This window comes from Macaca nemestrina, chromosome 2, assembly GCF_043159975.1.
Source record: "Macaca nemestrina isolate mMacNem1 chromosome 2, mMacNem.hap1, whole genome shotgun sequence".
Classification (NCBI taxonomy): domain Eukaryota; kingdom Metazoa; phylum Chordata; class Mammalia; order Primates; family Cercopithecidae; genus Macaca; species Macaca nemestrina.
This window is the reverse complement of record NC_092126.1, coordinates 142,814,681-142,828,190: the sequence shown is the minus strand read 5'-3', so window position 1 is coordinate 142,828,190 and position 13,510 is coordinate 142,814,681. Positions and strand designations below refer to the sequence as shown.

Sequence of the window (13,510 nt, the reverse complement as noted above, 5' to 3'; positions counted from 1 at the left end):
TGGGTGTTCCTGTATTGGGTGCATATATATTTAGGATAGTTAGCTCTTCTTGTTGAATTGATACCTTTACCATTATGTAATGGCCTTCTTTATCTCTTTTGATCTTTGTTGGTTTAAAGTCTGTTTTATCAGAGACTAGTATTGCAACCCCTACTTTTTGTTGTTGCTTTCCATTTGCTTGGTAAATCTTCCTCCATCCCTTTATTTTGAGCCTATGTGTGTCTTTGCATGTGAGATGGGTCTCCTGAATACTGCACATCAATGGGTGTTGACTCTTTATCCAATTTGCCAGTCTGTGTCTTTCATTTGGGGCATTTAGCCCATTTACATTTAAGGTTAATATTGTTATGTGTGAATTTGATCCTGTCATTATGAAGTTCGCTGGTTATTTTGCCCATTAGTTGATGCATTTTCTTCATAGCATCGACAGTCTTTACAATTTGGCATGTTTTTGCAGTGGCTGATACTGGTTATTCCTTTCCATGTGTAATGCTTCCTTCAGGAGCTCTTGTAAGGCAGGCCTGGTGGTGACAAAATATCTCAGCATTTGCTTGTCTGTAAAGGAATTATTTCTCCTTCACTTATGAAGCTTAGTTTGGTTGGATATGTAATTCTGGGTTGAAAATTCTTTTCTTTAATAATGTTGAATATTGGTCTCTACTCTCTTCTGGCTTATAGGGTTTCTACAGAGAGATCTGCTGTTAGTCTGATGGGCTGCCCTTTGAGGGTAACCCAGCATTTCTCTCTGGCTGCCCTTAATATTTTTTCCTTCATTTCAACCTTGGTGAATCTGACGATTATGTGTCTTTGGGTTGCTCTTCTTGAGGAATATCTTTGGGGTGTTCTCTATATTTCCTGAATTTGAATGTTGGCCTCCCTTGCTGGTTCAGGAAGTTCTCCTGAATAATATCCTGAAGAGTGTTTTCTGCCTTGGTTCCATTTTTCCCGTCACTTTCAGGTACACCAATCAAACGTAGATTTGGTCTTTTTACATTGTCCCGTATTTCTTGGAGACTTTTTTCCTTTCTCTTCACTCTATTTTTTTATAATCTTGTCTTCTCACTTTATTTCATCAATTTGACCTTCAATCACTGATATCCTTTGTTCTGCTTGATCGAATCAGCTATTGAAGCTTGTGTATGCTTCATGAAATTCTTGTACTGTGTTTTTCGGCTCCATCAGGTCATTTATTTTCTTCGCCACACTGGTAAGCCATTCCTCTAACCCTTTTTCAAGGTTTTTAGCTTTTTTTTTGCGATGAGTTAGAACATGCTCCTTTAGCTTGGAGAAGTTTGTTGTTATCCACCTTCTGAAGCCTACTTCTGTCAGCTTGTCAAACTCATTCTCCATCCAGTTTTGTCCCTTGCTGGTGAGGAGTTGTGATCCTTAGGAAAAGAAGGGGTGTTTTGGTTTTTGGAATTTTCAGCCTTTCTGCTCTGGTTTCTCTCCATCTTTCTGGTTTTATCTACTTTTGGTCTTTGATGTTGGTGACCTATGGATGGGGTTTTGGTGTGGATGTCCTGTTTGTTGATGTTGATGCTATTCCTTTCTGTTTGTTAGTTTTCCTTCTAACAGTCAGGCTGCTTAGCTGCAGGTCTGTTGGAGTTTGCTGGAGGTCTACTCCAGTCCCTGTTTTCCTGTGTATCACCAGTGGAGGCTGCAGAACAGCAAATATTGCTGCCTGATCCTTACTCTGGAAACTTCGTCCCAGAGGGGCACCTGCCAGATGCCGAGCATGTTCTCCTGTATGAGGTGTCTGTTGGCCCCTACTGGGAGGTGTCTCCCAGTCAGGCTACACAGCGGTCAGGGACTCACTTGAGGAGGCAGTCTGTCCATTATCAGAGCTCCAACACTGTGCTGGGAGAACCACTGCTTTCTTCAGAGCTGTCAGGCAGGGATGTTTAAGTCTGCAGAAGCTGTGCCCACAGCTGCCCCTTCCCCCAGGTGCTCTGTCCCAGGGAGATGAGGGTTTTTTCTGTAAGTCCCTGACCAAGCCTGCTGCCTTTTGTTCCGATATGCCCTGCCCACAGAGATGGAATCTAGAGAGGCAGTCGGCCTTGCTGAGCTGTGGTGGGCTCCACCCAGTTCGAGCTTCCTGGCAGCTTTGTTTACACTGTGAGCATAAAAATGCCTACTCAAGCCTCAGCAATAGTGGATGCCCCTCCCCCTGCCAAGCTCCAGTGTCCCAGGTCGTCTCAGACTCCTGCGCTAGCAGTGAGAAATCCAAGCCAATGGATCTTAGCTTGCTGGGCTCCGTGGGCGTGGGACCTGCTGACCCAGGCACTGGAGGGAATCTCCTGGTCTGCCGGTTGTGAAGACCATGGGAAAGGCACAGTATTTGGGCAGGAGTGTACTGTTCCTCCTGTTACAGGCTCTCATGGCTTCTCTTGGCTAGGAAAGGGAAATCCCCCAACCCCTGGTGCTTCGGGTGAGGCGATGCCCCACCCTGCTTTGGCTTGCCCTCCATGGGCTGCACCCACTGTCCAAACAGTCTCAGTGAGATGAACCAGGTTCCTCAGTTGGAAATGCAGAAATCACTTGTCTTCTGTGTTGATCTCACTGGGAGCTGCAGACCAGAGCTGTTCCTATTCAGTCATCATGGAAGCACCTCCTAATGCCAGTTTTAAATGCAAGTAAAAAAGCAATTAACTTGTATGTAGAATCACCAAAATTACTCAACTTGTTTTTCATAGCTTACATATATATACAAATATATATGTATTGTTCTTACCAGAACAGTGAAAATGCTACACAAAACTAAATCGACTTACTATTTTTCTTCTTGATATGCACACAGTCTCCCAACGTCTCTGCCTTAAGGTTACTGATGAGTAAGAAAGGACTGAAAGGAAAATCAATATGAGTTGCCCTATCTTTCCCTTTTCTTTTGTGTCATCGTTTTCAGCATGAGTAGTTAGTTAATAAAGTAGCATAATTAAGAAAGGATATGATGGGTTTCACTGGTTGTTCGTGTTTCTTAGAATGGTGTGTTTCTTAGAAAGAATGACTTCATTCTGTGATTGAAACCATTTCTGGTTCAAAGGGACATTGTGGCTTCTTGGGGTGCTGTCTTCTTACTCCATTTGTTGATGAAAAGAGTCAAACTTTTTATAATATTTTAAGAGATTGATTTTGAGCCAAATGTGAGTGACCATGCCTGTGACACAGCCCTCAGAAGGTCCTGAGAACATGTGCCCAAGGTGGTCAGGGTACAGCTTGGTTTTATATATTTTAGGGAGGCATGAGACATCAATCAAATACATTTAAGAAATACATTGGTTGGGTTCCAAGAGGTGGGACAACTCAAAGTGGGAGCTCCCAGACTATCAGTAAATTTAAACACTTTCTGGTTCACAATTGGTTGAGTTTTTCTGACGACCTGGGATCAATGGAAAGGAATGTTCAGGTTAAGATAAAGGATTGTGGAGACTAAGTTTTATTGTGCAGCGGAATCTCTCAAATAGCAGACTTCAGAGAGAGCAGGTTGTATGTTTCTTATCAGACCTAAAAGGGTATCTGGCTCTTAGTTGATTATCTCTTGGATCTGAAAAGAAAGGAAGGAAAACAAAAGGGAAAGGGGATTTTCTGTAGAATGTGGATTTTTCCCACAAGAGACTTTCAGGGCAATTTCAAGATATGACAAGAAAATATATTTTGAGGTTATATATTTTTCCTTATCTCATAATGGTATTCCAGAGTGAGATTGAAAAGTAAGTTACGATATATAGGGTCAAATAAAACCCATCTGATCAGAATTTGTGTAGAGCATGATCCTCTAGACCCCTTATGTAGGAATTTGGGCAACATAAAAAATCAGAGCTTAGTTCTCAAGTTATATTCATAACACACTCACCTTGTACTCCCTTTAAATCTCAGTAAACTCCCACACATGTGCTCATGGGGCATCATGAATGCTGTATGCAAATAGGCAGCAAGAAATGGAAGAAGACACATAGAATGCATGTTACCTGTATCTCCTCTGCTCATGAACATTCTCCATTGTCCCAGCAGACTTCACTTAAAAAATATAAGTTCAGTGATAAAATTATTAATAATTTCAAGACCATGATAGCTGAGTATTTAACCAAGTGTGGGACTCTTCTGAGCACAGGGCCCTAAGTGATTGCACAAGTCACACATGCCCATGAAGTAGGACCTACTTGCATTTGCTGTTGTATTTCATCTCCCCCTTGCAGGGCCCTAAGACTCTACATGGATCACTGCCCCTATGAATTTCTGTAGAGCTCACCATTGTTTGCCTGTTACATGCCATAAACTGCCTTCTGTGACTAGTTATCTCATCCCATGTGTTCTTTCTCTCTACAACATTATAAGCTCCTTGAGGGTAGTGTCATAATAATGGCTCCATTTATCATGCAAGTTTGGCCTTGCTGAGGCCTTGCTGTGGCCTTGCTGATTCTATCAACTTCCTGGGTATTTAAATATATTATTTGTAGCTATTATTGTTATTATTATTATTATTCTCGTAAAAGGGTTCAGGCCCTGTAGTCAGATTGTCAGTGCTCAAATTGTTATCTTAGTTGTGACCTGGGGCAAGACACTTAATCACTTTAAGTGTTGATTTTTTGTTGTATTTTGTTATAAGAATTAAGTGCTATAAGTTCTCTAAAATTTAGCATGCCTGTCACATGATAAATAAATATTACCTATTCATGTTATTATTATTTCTTCTTCTTCTTAGTATTATTTGTTTTAGTCCCAAGAGTACTATGATCCCTATTTTCAGGATGCGGCATCTGAGATGTTGAGAAGAAACACAGCCAGCAGGTGGAAGACCTTCTCATCTCTAGAACCATGCTGCTCAATATGTAGGCATCAGCAATATGCAGGTATTGAACATTTGACATATGACAAGTTTGAATTGAGATGTGCTGGAAGTACAAAATACACACTGAATTTTGAAGACTTAGTGTGAAATAAAGAATGTAAAAAACCCCACAAACACTTTTCTATTGATTACATATTGAAATAATATTTTGCACATATTGGGTTAAAGTACATTATTAAAATTAATATCATTTTTTTTTACTTTTTAAAAGGTGACTCAAATTTAAAATGTAAATTTTTAAAACTTTGATAATGTGGCTCACATTATATTTCTATTAGACAGATTGCTATTTCTGGAGGCTGTGATTGTGGGGGCTCAGGACTGGGGGTGAAGCCATCTTTAAGAAGACATTCCACTGAGCAAGCTAATAAAGCTCTTTGAATTCCTTGCTCGTCATAATCTTTAAGATTTAATTTTAATGACCACAGGAGGGAACTTTGGATTTTACTTATCAATATAAGAAAATGTTTTAAGCTGGTAATTGTTTTGCATCTCAGATGAACCTAATTTTCCTTGACAGGAAGCTGAGAGGCTTTCTATTCCTCCATGTGGTACTAATGGCCTAGGGAAGAACACGAGTTTTAGAATGGAAGATTTGAACCTCAGCTTCCTCTTCTAGCTGTGTGACTTTAGGCAAAATATTTTTGCTTTTTGGAGTCTTAGTTTCTTTATCTGAATAAAGGGACACTAGTATCTACAGAGCTGAATATCTTTGCCCTCTGGTTACAGTCTTTATCCTCTCTACCTTGTTCTGTGCTCTGGTGGGATGACCTATGAATGACACCAAAGGGCTCTCTTGACCATTGGTTTCAGGTTGAGTTTGGACCTGAAACTCCCTACTCTCTTGAGTAGGGCTGTGCACCTACATGACATCAAAATTCTGGGAGAGAAGTATATGAATGGATTTCTTTGGAGTGAGCACAGATATTTGTGTACTGTGTTAATGTCCATAGAGAGCACCCAGAGTGGATGAGGCTCTCCACAACTAGGTGGATGAGCTGCCCATTCTGGGTATGCCCCAGAGCTTGCTCAATTGTCTCCTGTACAGAATGCCTTATCTGTCCCAATATTACTTATGACTTGGGGTCACTTTTTCTTGCAAGAGGTATGACATAGTCAACTTAGCCTGATGGAATTCATTGGCCTTATCATGTGCAACATCATCTAGAAGCAGCTACTTAACAGAATGGTGGGATGGCCTGCCAAAGGCTAAGTTATGAAGATGGTAGGAAGGCAACGTTCTACCAATTTGGAGTGCTGTCCTTCATGATATGGTATACATGCTTCAAAACCAATGGCTAGGATATAGTGTCATCCCTTCGAGCCAGAATGCCCAGGTATGGGAACCAAGGGTGGAGATGGGAGTGGCCTGTCTTACCAATACATCAAATAACCCATAGGAAGTACATCTGCTTAATGTTCTGGAGATCCTAATGCCCAAAGAAAGAACACTTTTAAAAGAGTCATGTTCCTAGTGAATTGGAAGCTGAAGCTGCCTCTGGCCATTTTGAGCTCCTCATATAGCTGGACCATTGTATAGAAAAGGGGTCACTGAATTCAGTGAGGTGACTGGTCCTGATTACCAGGGGATAATGAAGTTATCCCCTAATGAATTCAGGCCCTTCATAAATCAAGACTGTGGTCAATTTTTCAGTAAGGAACACCATCCAGTTGAGAAGTGGGCAGAGGATAGGGCAAACATGGAATAATGGTAGAAGAAGGCTGGCTGCTACATTTATTACCTTAGGTCTTATGCTCACATGCGAAGCTACAGGAACTGTTATGGAAATGCCAGGTGTTTGATGTAGGTCCTGTCATTCACTGCTCAGAAAACCAATCACTGAAACAGTGAGTATTGCCAGGGGATAAGGCTTTGTTATATTGCAGGTGACATCAGCTGGGAAGATGGGAGGCAAGCCTGTTCTTTCTAACCAGCTAAAATGGGGTTGGGGGTATATATAGCAGGAAGGAATTTAGAAAACAGAAATTAAGAAAGAGTAAGGAAGCAATCAGGAGGAATAAGGGGTCTGGCATCTCACCAATCTGGTGAGTATCAGTTTCCTTGATACTATCTGGGAAGCCTGAGGGTTGGTTTTCTGAGAAAGGAACTCAGATAAGACAAATGTAAGTTTCAAGCTTTAATACCAGGAGGACCAATTTCTATGTTTATTCAAGAACCATAAACATCATTCTATGAGACAATTGGGTTGGTTTCAGAAATATAACAGTCATATTTTATGTTAACTAGTTATTTCCTCACCTTTTATTCTCATATTTTTACGAAAAAAGATAGTTTTATGGAAACCATCTTTTGGTGATTACTCATGTTTTGGGTTTCTGTTGGGAAGATGACTGAATTGATATCATTTCATCCTGGTTTGGTATTTTTGCAATTGAATTAAAAATACAGTAAATGATGGGGGAGGGTTCCTGGGGGAGGGTTGGACTGTGCTGGATGTCTTCTGTTTCCCTTTCAGATCCACTTTTCACCCTTCCCTACCCTGTTTTATGACCCAGGAGGCTCATTCTATTGGGTTTCATCAGTGGGATCCCTTGTCCTCTGATTCCAATTGTGTTTAGACAATGGAGTGGGAAGGGAGGCAGAAGTGGTAGATCAGACAGCAGGTGAGCAGTGAGTTAACAGTATCTATTCCCCTCATTTTTTTCCCTGTCATATCACAAGGGTTGGCCCCTCACTCCATGGAAAGCCATAGTTTGTGTTGCCATTTACTACCCTCTCTGAGTTGTCAGAGCTGTTGCTAGCCTCAGGTTGCTGCAGCAATCCTTGCTGGATGACTTTAAACTCTGCTGGGACCAGGGCTGATGTTCCTGCCTTGCTGGGTTGTTGTAAGAATTGGAGATAATGAATGCAAATCACTTGGTACAATGACTAGCACTCCGTAGGCACTTAAAATGATAATTTTTGTTTCTGCCAAATCCTTTTAAATTCCTAGTTCAAATGATTGCTTAAGGAATTAGCACTGCTTTAAGAAATAAATGAGATAATGTATGTGAATGCTTTGTTAAGTGTAAATCACTGTAGAAATGCAAGATAGAGTTATACTAGATTCTCTGAACCTTAAAAGTATTATTTTTAAAAAATACAGTTCTGTTTGTCTTGCCTTAGTCAGATGCAATTAGGTTTTTCTCAGAAATGGAGTAGGATAGAAACTTGAACTGCAGATTTTCATGCAAATCTCATTGAATTAAAAACTTTATACATCTTCTTCAGGCTCTAGGCCTTTGGTTTTAGATTTCCCATTCTCATTTCCTCTTCTTTCTAGCCCAGTGAAGCATAGGTATCAAGATGAGCAGATGGAGAGGTAATTGCTTCTCTGTCTCATTGTAGAAAGAGAAGCAAAAAGCAGTGAGAAAGCATCTTGAAATGCGGAAGAAATTATTGAGTCTGCATAGTGGCTTTGCACAGTCCCTTCTGAGATGGGAAGGGAAATGGTGAGGCAAGGTAAACAGGAGTTGATTTTCCTTCTGATGTAGAACTTTACATACCATAAATCAGAGTTATTAGGAGGACTTGCCAGGGAGAAATCAGAGTAATTAGGAGGACTTGCCAGGGAGGGTGGAGAACTGCACCATGGTGCAAACCTTGCTTTTTTATTTACATGTTGCAAGTGACCATTAGAGTGTTTCTTCTCTGTGCTTCCATTTGTTACATCAGTTTAATGAAACTCACCACTTTTTGCTGTGTCCCATGCTGTTTTATTTTTCTTTCAAATGACATAGCTTGAAGAAATTATCTGAGCAAAGAAATTTAGCACTTGTTCATTGAAATGTGTCTGAGGCGTATTCCTTCTTAGGAGTGCAGAGACAATGATTAGAGCACAGTGTTTAAGAGCATGCTAGACCTGGGTTCGATTACTGAGTTCCCCACTGATCAGGCTGTTACTGGAAAGAGGTCCTGACCCACACCTTGAGAGAGGGTTCTTGGACCTTGTGTGAGAAAGAATTTGAGGTGAGTCCATAGAGGAGTGAAAGCAAGTTTATTAGAGAAGTAAAGAAACGAAAGAATGCCTACTCCACAGGCAGAGCAGCAGTATGGGTGGCTCAACTGAGTATTAGTCATTTCTTGATTATATGCTAAACAAGGGGTGGCTGATTCATGAGTTTTCCAGGAAAGGGGCAGGCAATCCCAGAACTGAGGGTTTCTTCTTCTTTTAGACCATATGTTCTGCATGTTTCTATGGCATTTGTAAGCTGTCATGCACTGGGGAGAGTACTTTTTAGCATGCGAATGTATTATAGTTAGCATATAATGAGCAGTGAGGACGACCAGAGGTCACTTCATTGCCCTCCTGGTTTTGGTGAGTTTTGGCCAGCTTTTTTACTGCATCTTCTCTTATCAGCAAGGTCTTTGTGACCTGTATCTTGTGCCGGCCTCCTAGCTCATCCTATGACTAAGAATGCCTAACCTCTTGGGAATGCAGCTCAGTAGATCTCAGCTTATTTTACCCAACTCCTATTCAAGATGAAGTCACTCTGGTTCGATTGCCTCTGACAAGGCCATTATCTCAGCCTCAGTTTCTTCTCTGTCAAGTAGTGCTAATAATTGTATCTTGTTGGGACAATCAAGTTCAGCAATGACTGGCTAAGCCCTTTATAGAATGTCAAGTGCGGTACTGATTTAAGGTGTTATTATTACTAAGCTACCAATCTATGATTAATAAATCTGACTTTCATCAAACTGTATTTGTTTTGAAATAAAGACCAAGAAACATATAATAATTTAATAAGGTATATGTTGACATTGTCCACAAAAGTAAGTTTTCTGATTGAATATATAATACATGTAAAAATATCTAGAATAGGGCCTGATGTCTTCTCTGAGATTGCAGAGACAATGATTAGAGTGCAGTGGTTAAGAGCATGCGTTCTGTAGACCTGGGTTCAATTCCTGAGTTCCCCACTTAATCAGCTGTTACTGAAAAGGGGTCCTGACCCACACCTCAAGAGAGGGTTCTTGGACCTTGTGCAAGAAAGAATTTGAGGTGAGTCCATAGAGAAGAGTGAAAGCAAGTTTATTAGAGAAGTAAAGAAACAAAAGAATGCCTACTCCACAGGCAGAGCAGCAGTATGGGTGGCTCAACTGAGTATACTTATAGTTATTTCTTGATTATATGCTAAACAAGGGGTGGCTTATTCATGAGTTTTCCAGGAAAGGGGCAGGAATTTAGAATGTTAGACTCCCTATTATCTAAAGCAGGCATCTGGTTGCCAAGTTTCTTTCCCAAAAATGTATAAGTAACTAGAATTTCTATACATCTCCAGAATGCATGCATGTTGAAACTCATTGTGCAACCCTTGCTGACATCCAAGTATCAAAACACCTATAAATGCAATCATTTATCATGACCTACATGGCTAATATGGTTCTAATTACCCTTAAGTACCTGCTTTAAGATTCATAAATACTCCCAAGGAAAAATCCACCATGTTGCACTCATTCCTCTCCTGCTGAGGCACCCTACTCATTCTTCTGCAGTGTTCTTTCTATCTAATAAAATTTTCTTCTTCAAACCTATATGTTTGTTGGTAAATTCTTACTATCCTATGACCCATGAACCAACCACTTTCTGATGCTGGGGCTCTGACACCTTGTCTGGCAGCAACAGTTGATAATAACAATAAGCTGCACTTTGTAAGGTAACTTTTACTTGCGTTGCACCTGGTGTGACCCTCACAGTAGCAGTATGAAGAAGGTTCTATTGCTATTAATATCATTCCAATGTTGCACATAAGGGAGCTGAGGTTCTGAGCAGTTAATTTCTGACTCTTCCAAAGTCATATGGCTAGATTCTTTGATGCCAACTTTGACCATGCTCCCAATACATTTGAAAGCAAGCACAGTGAGAATAGTTGTCAGCTTCCATTTCCCAGGCAAGGGTTGGCTCAGGAGTTTGTTTTTCCTGGGAGTCTGATGATTTGTATCAGTGATTAGGAGCTTAGGGGATGACTGAATCTGTGGTAAGGGTGCTATGAGGAAGGGAGGCTGTTCAGGCTGAGGTGTAGGAGAATGAGGGTGAGATGGTATTAGAGGAGAGGTAAATACAGAATCGAGTCTGAGTGTAAATGAACTGACCAGTGGGACAGAAGAGGTGCGAGGACCAGGTATCAAATGGCTATAGCATCATCATTACCTGTTGTTAATTTAAGTGTAGCCTAAAGCGGCCTCCTTACATACTTTAAGTTTGGCCTCAAGGTTTCTCCTTACACAGTGCACTGTAACCTAACTAGATGTGTAAACCGACTATAACCTACTCTTGTACCAATCATAGAGTTTTGGCCTGTCACAGGCTGCCAGCTGTTCAACCCATGTTCTAATAAGGCAAATGCCAAGCTGTACCCAATCCAACTGTTTCTGTATCTCACTTATGTGTCCCCACCACCCCACTATTACCAAAATGCCAGCGGTTTGGTCTAGTTCTTGCTGCTCACTGCATAGAAAGCCAATCGCTGAGACAATGAGTATTGCCAGAGAAGAAGGCTTTAATGGGGTGCTGGAGCTGAGGAGATGGGAGATCAGTCTCAAATTCATCGCACTGACCAACCAAAATCAGGGGTTTATATAGCAGGGAAGAAATGTAACTACATGCAGGAAAACATGAGTTAATGAGGGGTAAGGAAGAGGAACTGGTCAACAGGAAGCAGGGAGTCAGTTAGGCAATCATGATGGGTGAGAGATCTGGTGTTTCATTGTCCAGATGTGGTGTCTAGTAAGCTTCAGTTCCTTGATACTATCTGGGAGGCCTGATGGTTGGTTTTTTGAGAAAGAAACTCAGATAAGACAATTCTAACTCTCTCCACTTTTAAGATTGGGAGCATCAATTTCTATGTTTATTCAAAAGAAACCATAAACATCAGTGCTGTGGGACAATTGGTCTGGTTTCACCATTGCTCTGAAGCTATTCTGGATCAGGGGGCTGCCCAATTCTCAAATTATTTTGTGCTCAATTAAACTCTGGTAAATATAATTTGCCTAAAGTTTTTCTTTTAACAGTGATTAGGAATAGATTCAGGGCCATCTCCTGACTTCTCCACAAAGTATTGGAAACAGACATTCCTCAAGACACTTTGAGGTCTTATGGAACTTGAAAACTGGAAGGACCTCAGAGGTCATCTTACCATCCTTCCATTTACAGAGTAGGAACTCCTAAGTTCATGCAGTTAGCTAGTTTGGTACATAAGAGCTTTATTTACTTAACAAATGCTATTTACTATGTGCCAAACACTTTCCCAAGGGTTTACAATGATTCATTTATTCCTCATGATAACCCTAGGAGGAAGGTACTACATATGCATAGTCCCTCATTTGCAGTTCTGAATTTCAAAAGATTCTGAAAAAACGTAATTTTCTTGAAAGTTGGTGCAAACTCATTTGATGGCAAAACTTGATCTGAATTGACGTAAGTCTTATTGGTCTTTATTCCACAGTGTTAATAATCATACATCTTGCATCAAAATGTGTTTGAATATTAATATGTTTGAATATGGGGTGCTACCTAAGACTCTGCTGGAGGTGTTACAGAATATTTAGTATAATCTCATGCCTTTCAAAGTCCAAAACATTCTGAATTTCAAAATATATTTTGGTCACGAAGATTTTGAAACCTGTATTATTATTCTCATTTTACAGTTGAGAAAACTGATGCAGAGAGATTATATAAATTGTACAAGGGCACACAGTGGCATTCCTGGGATTCCAAACCAGTTCAGCAGTCTGTGTTTTTAACCAATCTGTGCCCTGGCAGGCCAAACATGGATTAAGAGGCTGCTATTCATTGCTCTGCCCAAATACTCTGTATATGATGTCATGTAAGTTCAGAAATCTCTAATCTCCATCACTTTAGTTCTGACATATTGCTTGCCTCCACCAATTTATTTACCACTGGGCAGTTAGAGTGATTTTTCAAAACATAAATCTGATTCATATCATAACTTCTTTATCAGCCTCTGCTTCAAATGGCTTTCTTCTGCATTTATAATAACCTAAATCATCCACTTGGAGTGGTTTGACCATGCCTGTCTCTCCCATCTCAGCTCATCCAGAGCCCCTCAGGCTTCCTGTGTTCTAGGCATCCTCACCTTCTTTCAGTTCCGTTTAACTGTATTGTGGTCCCTCTTGTTACAGGACCTATGCATATATGGTTCCCTCTTCTAGGAAGACTCTTCTCATTATCCAGCACATCACCCCTGTCTTGCCCTGGTCACCTCTGATTTACTTTTCAGATCTCAGCTCAAGGGTTTTTTTTTTTCCCCCACCACAGGGATACCTTTTAAATTCATAACAATGATCACAGGTTTTTTTGTTCATTTATTTGTCTGATTATGCATTAATGCCTGTCTTCCCTCTATAATGTGAACTCCATGACAGCAGAAATTGTTTTCATTTTTGCTCACCATTGTGACTTCATATACTCAGTAACATAGTCAAAGCTGCCTTTTGGCTCGCCACAGCCCCTATCCTGTACCCATGTAAACCCCAGACTGCAGGCTCCAGAAGCAGATAAGGAGAAGAGTAGACAAGTGGCAGAATGGCATGGGAGGGAGAAGAGAAGGGCCATCTGAATGCTGAGAGGAGTTTGGCTGGGAATGGTCAGAGAGGAGATTGGCCACCGAATGGCCAAACTCCAGGGGAAGATCATCTTC

The 13,510-nt window shown here is 40.7% G+C and overlaps 1 long non-coding RNA gene across 6 annotated transcripts in view; it reads left to right on the top strand.

Annotated features, from left to right (window-relative positions):
- The window catches only part of LOC105477617 (uncharacterized), a 502,411-nt gene that overhangs the window by 233,025 nt on the left and 255,876 nt on the right, over positions 1 to 13,510 (top strand). For 5 of the 6 annotated variants that reach the window (XR_011620199.1, XR_011620195.1, XR_011620200.1 and 2 more), the window contains one exon: positions 4,748 to 4,850. This is a non-coding gene — a long non-coding RNA (uncharacterized lncRNA). Of the gene's footprint in view, positions 1 to 4,717; positions 4,851 to 13,510 lie in introns of all 6 variants that reach the window. The other variant, XR_011620196.1, reaches the window with a different exon arrangement.